The following is a 7,604-nucleotide window of genomic DNA, read 5'->3' as shown; positions in this document are numbered from 1 at the left end:
TCTGTAAAAGGAGTCTAATGAACACTCCCACTCAGTGGGGCCAGGAGGGCACCATGCAATGAATGGCCTGGCACACAGGACTCCAGAGTGACTCATTGCCACCCAGGATCCTTGGGATGGCCAAGGAGGACAGCTCAGTGGGATAAGCATGGTTCCCTTTGATGGCCCCAGGGGTAGGGTTAGGAAAGGAGTAAGGAACATCTTTACCCTCTGGTGGGCTCTTTTCTAGCAAACTCCTGGCAAGTACAAAGGGCACTATGCCACGCTGCTGATTATATAACTGGTTGCATAACTGCTTAAGGGGAAACATAACTCTACTGAAGGTTGCGATTTAACAGAATCATTTGTAATTGTTTTAAAATAAACCATTTCCCCACACCAACATGGAAATAACCAGCATAACAGACAATGCCGGTAGCATTGCAACCACCTAGAACATTCTGGTTTTCAGGGGTTGTTCAACATAAACTGAAAGAAAAAGGCAAGAGTGAGTCCATCTTTTTTTTTTTTTTTTAGTAAATATGTAGACCTATTTTATTTGTCAAGAGTAAATGTCAGGGATCCCTGGGTGGCTCAGCAGCTTAGCACCTGCCTTTGGCCCAGGGTGTGATCCTGGAGTCCTGGGATCAAGTCCCACGTCAGGGTCCCTGCATGGACTCTGCTTCTCCCTCTGCCTGTGTCTCTGCATTTCTCATGAATAAATAAAATCTTAAAAAAAAAAAAAGAGTAAATATCAATTTTATTTAGGTACACAAATGATCAGAATTCCAGTCCTGGCTGGGTAGCCTTGGGCAAGTTCCTTAACCTTCACTACTCAAAGTGTGGTCCATGTGCCAGCAGTAGACAGATACCTGGGAGCTTGATGGAAATGTGTTACATCAGGCCCCACCCCATATTTGCTGAAACAGAGCCTGTATTAACAAGATCTTCAGGTGATTTTATGCATGTGAGAGGTGGGGAAGCATTCATTGTACTGCATACCTGCAACTACTATAACACTGTATTTTAACTAACTGGAATTATTATTATTGTTGTTGTTGTTATATTTTTTAAGTAACCTCTATACCCAATGTGGGGCTTGAACTCATGACTCCAAGATCAAGTCATATGCTCTACCTACTGACCAAGCCAGGTGCCCCTTAACCGGAATTAAATGAAAACAGGGGTGTCTGGGTGGCTCAGCTGGTTGGTTGTGTCTGCCTTCTGCTCAGGTCACGATCTCGGTGTCCTGGAATTGAGCCCATGTCAGGCTCCCTGTTCAGTGGGGAGTCTGTTTCTCCCTCTCCCTCTGCTGCTCCCTGCTTGTGCCTGCTTGCTCTTTCCCGCAAATAAATAAGAAAAAAAAAAAAACCCGAAGACTTAAAAAGCCAAAACAACAACAACAACAACAAAAAAACCTAGGGAAGCATTGATTTAACATCTCCAAGTGTCACTCTCATAAGAGAGGAGCCAAAGTGGCTTTTAAACAAATTAAATATAAATATTTTTATATTTATAAAAAAAATTTAAAACAAATTTGCTAAGTCATTCTCACCAATTTATTCTTCCAAACAAGTTTTCGAATCCTTTGTCAGCATTCCACCAAAAACAAAAAAACAAAACAAAACAAAAAAAACACTCCAGTGGAATTCTCATTAGAATCACATTAAAATATAAAATAATTTGAGAATTGGTATCTTTATAATATTTATTCTTCCTATCCAGGAACATGGGCTGTCTTTCCCATTTATTCAGTCTTTTTACTTTTTATTCAAGTATAACGATTCAATAATTCTATACATTACACAGTGTTCATCCTGTTAAAAATATGGAACACCATGAATTTGCGTGTCATCCTTGTGGAGGAGTCATAACTAACCTTTTCTGTATAGTTCCAATTTTAGTATATGTACTGCCAAAGCAAGCAATAATTTTTTTTTTTTTTTTTTTTTTTTTTTAAGCAAGCAGTAAATTTAACCAGCTTTTTGACAATTAAAAATTAAGCAGCTGGCTCAATCTTGGAGCTTGTGACTCTTGATCTCGGGATTTTAAGTTTGAGCCCCATGTTGGGTGTAGAGATTACTTAATAAAATCTTTTAAAAAAATTAAGCAGAACAGAAAGTAAAGTGAAAAGCAGGGCAGCCTGGGTGGCCCAGTGGTTTAGCGCTGCCTTCTGCCCAGGGCGTGATCCTGGAGACCCGGGATTGAGAGTCCCACGTCGGGCTTCCTGTAGGGAGCCTGCTTCTCCCTCTCCCTGTGTCTCTGCCTCTGTGTGTGTGTGTGCCTCATGAATAAATAAAATCTTAAAAAAAAAAAAAAAGTCCTCCTCCATCTCCCAACTCCTCCTCACCCCACAACACCCTACAACTCCTGTCCCCCACTAGCCATTCTCTGAACCTCCTCCAGCTTGGCCTGGTATTGGGTCTTTGTCCTTGGCAGGCAGGCAACCACCACACTCCAGGCATTATTTGCCTTGAGTCTGGGGGGTAGCAGTAAAAAATCACCCTTCCCTTCTATAACCAATATGTTCTTCAAAGAAATGCTCACGCTGATCAGGCTGACTGATTCCTCCCTTTCTCCTATAAAGCCCACAGGAGGGAATGGTTCCAGGTCAAAAACTGGTCCCGGGGGATCCCTGGGTGGCTCAGTGGTTTAGCGCCTGCCTTCGGCCCACAGTGAAATCCTGGAGTCCTGGGATCGAGTCCCACATCAGGCTCCCTGCATGGAGCCTGCTTCTCCCTCTGCCTGTGTCTCTGCCTCTCTCTCTCTCTGTATCTCTCATGAATAAATAAATAAAATCTTAAAAAAAAAAAAAAAAACACCTGGTCTAGTCACCTCTTAGCAACTTATAAGGAGAGATCCCTACCTCTCTCTTAAGAATGTTAGGGTCAGGGGATCCCTGGATGGCTCAGCAGTTTAGTGCCTGCTTTGGCCCAGGGCGTGATCCTGGAGTCCCTGGATTGAGTCCCATGTCGGGGTCCCTGCATGGAGCCTGTTCTCTGCCTGTGTCTCTGCCTCTCTCTCTCTCTATGTCTATCATAAATAAAATCTTTAAAAAAAAAAAAGAATGTTAGGGTCAGGGCAGCCCATGTGGCTCAGCGGTTTAGCGCCGCCTTCAGTCCAGGGCCTGATCCTGGAGACTCGGGATCCAGTCCCATGTCGAGCTTGCTTTTTTTCTCCCCAATTATTATTATTTAAAAAAAAAATGTATTGGAGTTCAATTGCCAACATATAGCATTTATTAATTTATTCATGAGAGACACACTGTCTGAAAGAAAAGAATGTTAGGGTCTTGGAGGATATGGGTCACTCAGTGGGTTAATCAGCTGCCTTCGGCTCAGGTCATGATCTCAGGGTTCTATGATAGAGCCCTGAGTAGAGAGGGTGTCCCTGCTCAGCAGGGAGCCTACTTCTCCCTCCCCCTCTATTTCTCTCCCCTGCTCATGCTCTCTCTTTCTCTCTCTCAAATAAATAAATAAAACAAGAAAGAAAGAAAGAAAGAAAGAAAGAAAGAAAGAAAGAAAGAAAGAAAGAAAGAAAGAAAGAAAGAAGAATGTTAGGGTCTTGTAACATGTCACTGCTATTCTTGGTTTGGAGCTTCAGCTGATATTCCTGGATAGGGGTCTGTTATAGTCTTCCAAATGTGGCAGTCTGTGGATTGATCCCAGAGACCTGATCCATCTCAGTGATCATTTCATGATCGTTTCATGGTCAGCTCCTTCAGTATGAATGTGATATGACTGAAATAGGACTTTCTATTAGTTTGTCACCTGGGCTTCTGACCCACCAGTTATATAGACTGGAGGTTCCAAGGACCCCTTCTTTGGCCTTGATTAATTTGTTAGAGGGCTCACAGAACTTAAGAGGAACACATTACTTACTAGATTTCTGGTTTATTATAACTCAGGAACAGCCAAGTGGAAGAGATGCACAGGGGATGCACAGGCTTGGGGAAACGGCGTGGAGCTTCCATGCCCTCTCTAGGGGCGCCAATCTCCCTAAATCTTCACGTGTTCACCAACCCACAAGCTCTCTAGACCAGTCCTTTTAGGTTTTTACGGAGACCTATTGGATAGGCTTGAATGATTAAACCACTGGCCACTGGTGATTGATCCAATCTCCAGTCCTTCTCCCTAGTGTAGGTCAGGGACTTCCAGTTCTAACCTTCTTATCACATGGCTGGTTCTCAGGGCAACCAGTTCCCATTCTTAGGTGCTTCCAGAAGTCATTTCATTAATGTTCTTATCACTTAGGGAATTCAAGGGGGGGCTTTGGGCCAGACATGGAAGACCAAATATATACATAATCACAGTAGCACACTTGACACAAATATCCTTTCCTTAGCAAAATGCAGAATTAAGGAATATAAACAGCCTGGATTTTCTTTGGATACCAACTAATTTATTCATCAAATATTTATTCATTTATTTTAAAGACTTTATTTATTTATTCATGAGACACACACACACACACACAGAGAGAGAGAGAGAGAGAGAGAGAGAGGCAGAGGGAGAAGCAGGCTCCATGCAGGGAGCCTGATGCAGGACTTGATCCCGGGTCCCCAGGATCACACACTGGGCCGAAGGCGGCGCTAAACCACTGGGTCACCTGGGCTGCCCCATCGAATATTTATTAAGGGTTTCCTCTGTGGCAGCGCTATACTGGCACTAGAGAGATTTGATGATGAACAAGACAGGCAAAGTCGAAGTTGAAGAAAGACACCTGTATGAGATGGCTTTCAGTTGTTTTTAATTCTGGAGGAAAAAACTCTCTGAGAACTGAAAAATTTAACTCTCAGTCTTGTGGAAAGTAAACTGAGGCACATTAAACATTTTTAGACTTTGAGCAAAAATCGACTGGAATCAGACAGCAGCATCCAATCTAGCAGACAGGAGTCCTGAGATGCTTCACAAAATGAAAGACTCTTATAGTCAGAAGGCAGCAGGAAGAAGGAAGTTATATGAGGCAAAAAAACAGGCTGGTTGCTTCAAGGTTACTTTCCTGTAGGGGATGGCAAGGGGTCTGTCAGGGGGATACCTAACTAGCATGATTCCTGACTGACTGGTTTAAGATTCCATTTCTGGGAGCACCAAGACTGTAATTCAGTTAAGTCTCGGTTTTGTGATGTGGGATTTAGCATAAGCACCCCAATTTTAGGCTGACTGCCTTGTTTTTAAGACCCAACCAAAGGTGAATCTTGTATCTTATAAAGATTTGCTTGGGAGTATTTTCAATAGTTCAGCATTTTTAAAAACTATACTAATTTTGGAAAAGCTCACACAGTACATGATCATGGCCAAGTCAAATGGCCCTAGAAGGTACACAGTAAGAGTCTGCCCCTTGCTCGTCACCCAACCCCATCTCCAGCTCCCTCCCCCAGGATTGGTAGGTGAGGTTTGGGCTTAACGCCTACTAGCCAGCTCTCCTTCCTCCTCAGTCCCATCTGACATCTTTGGACCAGAGAGTCTTGGCTTGTTGGATAAAGGGGCAGGAATGAGGACAAGTCCCCAGGCCCAAGGGGAGGCCCTGAGTTCTCATATCCAACTTGCTGTTTGGAGTAGAGACATAGAAGTCATTCATTGTCAAATGCTTATTGATTGCCAGACTTGATCCAGACATTTGGAATACACCAGCCAATAAAACAGACAAAACTCTGCATTCATGAGAGCTTACATTCTAACATGGGAGGGCAGAGTGAAAAATAAACATGATAAGTAAATTACGGGAATTAGCCACCCTTCCTCCTTGGAGGTGAAGAGCTAGGAAGGGGTGGGCTGATGAGGGCCTGAGGTTAGAACCAGGGCAAAAACATCTCCCTTGGGATGCCTGGCTGGCTCAGCGGGTGAGCATCTGCCTTTGGCTCAGGACATGGTTCTGGAGTCCCAGGATCAAGTCCCACATCGGGCTCCCTAGAAGAGCCTGGTTTTCCCTATGCCTGTGTCTCTGCCTCTCTCTGTATGTCTCATGAATAAATAAATAAAATCTTTTTAAAAAATCCCCCTTCTCACTACTCTAATTGGAAACTAAAGAGCTTTAAGCTGGGAAGTATGAGTCCCTCCTTCCTTAATCATCTACAATGCAAGGCCACCACCAATGCCTCTAATACGAACAAGCAAACCCTAACAATGTTCTCTTGTGCTTTCCTTCAACAACAAAAATGAAACAGACCTCACAACACATGGGTCCAGTGAGTCACCCATTTTTCTGGAACACTCCAAGCAGTATTCTGCACTGTCACTTCTGGACAAGGAGCCATCTCTGATTTCCAGTAAGACTTCTTATAGCCAGTAGGTTGGAGATGTGGCCCAGTGTGAAAGGAGCGAGTGTACACTGGTCACAGGGCCACGGTCCTGGGTATGCCCTTGTGTGTGAAATTATCTGGTATGAAACAGGGCAAAAATCACCCCTCTTCACTGGTCCTTTACTCACTTACCTAATTTTTAACTGTGGTAAAATATACATAACGATTACTGGTTTTTAAAAAAAAAATTTTTTTAAAATGTTTTACTTATTTGAGAGAGACAGAGAGAGAGCACAAGCAGCAGGGAGGAGCAGAGGGAGAGGGAGAAGCAGGCTCCCTGATGAGCAGGGAGCCAGATGCAGGGCTCCATCCCAGCACCCTGGGATCATGACCTGAGCTGAAGGCAGATGCTTAACCGACTGAGCCGCCCAGGTGCCCCTCTACCTGAACCTTTTTTTTTTTTTTAAAGATTTTATTTATTTATTCATAGAGACACACACAGAGAGGCAGAGACACAGGCAGAGGGAGAAGCAGGCTCCGTGCCGGGAGCCTGACGTGGGACTCGATCTAGGGTCTCCAGGATCACGCCCTGGGCTGCAGGCGGTGCTAAACTGTTGCGCCACCGGGGCTGCCCTACCTGAACCATTTTTAAGTACATAGGTCAGTGGTACCAGGTACATTCATACTAGTGTAACCATCACCACCATCCACCTCCAGATCTTTTTTTTCATCTTGCAAAACTGAAACTCTGTACCCATTTAACAACACCTCCCCATTCCCCATCCCCGGCTCCTGGCACCCACTATTCTACTTTCTTTGTCTATGGTCCTGACTGCTCTAGCTCCCTCATATAAGTGGAATCATACAGTATTTGTCCTTTTGTGTCTGTCTTATATCCTCTGCATAATGAAAGGTAATTTATGGTTCATTCATGTAATAGCAAGTGTAAGGATTTCCTTTCTTCCTTTTTAAGGCTGAATAATATTCCACTGTATTTCTACACCACGTTGTGTTTACCCATTCAACTGTCCACGGAGACTTGGTTTGATTCCATCTTTCGGCTATTGTAAATCAGACTGCTATAAACATGGGTATACAGACAGCTGTTCATACCGTGCTTTCAATTCTTTTGGGTATACGCCCAGAGTGGAGTTGCTCTCCTCACTTTTCTTAATTATGAACTAAATGACTCGGTTACAAGAGAAAATCAGGATGGACAGGTAGTCTGTTGGATGTTTACCACCAGTTTGATAACCCAGCTGAAGCCTTCTCATCTAAAGAAAGAGGGATTTTTGCCTTCTTACAGATTCATAGAAAGTCCCACTCACTGACATACTTTCAAATGCACCTCATTTCTGGTCTGTTTACACTGTGTGTGTGTGTG

General features: G+C 43.7%; 1 non-coding gene across 1 annotated transcript; it reads right to left on the bottom strand.

Moving 5' to 3' along the window:
- Positions 1 to 1,801: 1,801 nt before the first annotated feature.
- Positions 1,802 to 1,903, bottom strand: LOC121479614. Its single transcript, XR_005984773.1, has one exon. It is a non-coding gene; the product is annotated as a U6 spliceosomal RNA (small nuclear RNA).
- Positions 1,904 to 7,604: the final 5,701 nt, after the last annotated feature.

Source organism: Vulpes lagopus, chromosome 20, assembly GCF_018345385.1.
Source record: "Vulpes lagopus strain Blue_001 chromosome 20, ASM1834538v1, whole genome shotgun sequence".
Taxonomy (NCBI): domain Eukaryota; kingdom Metazoa; phylum Chordata; class Mammalia; order Carnivora; family Canidae; genus Vulpes; species Vulpes lagopus.
Note: the sequence above shows the minus strand (reverse complement) of the source record. Positions and strands in the feature narration are given on the sequence as shown.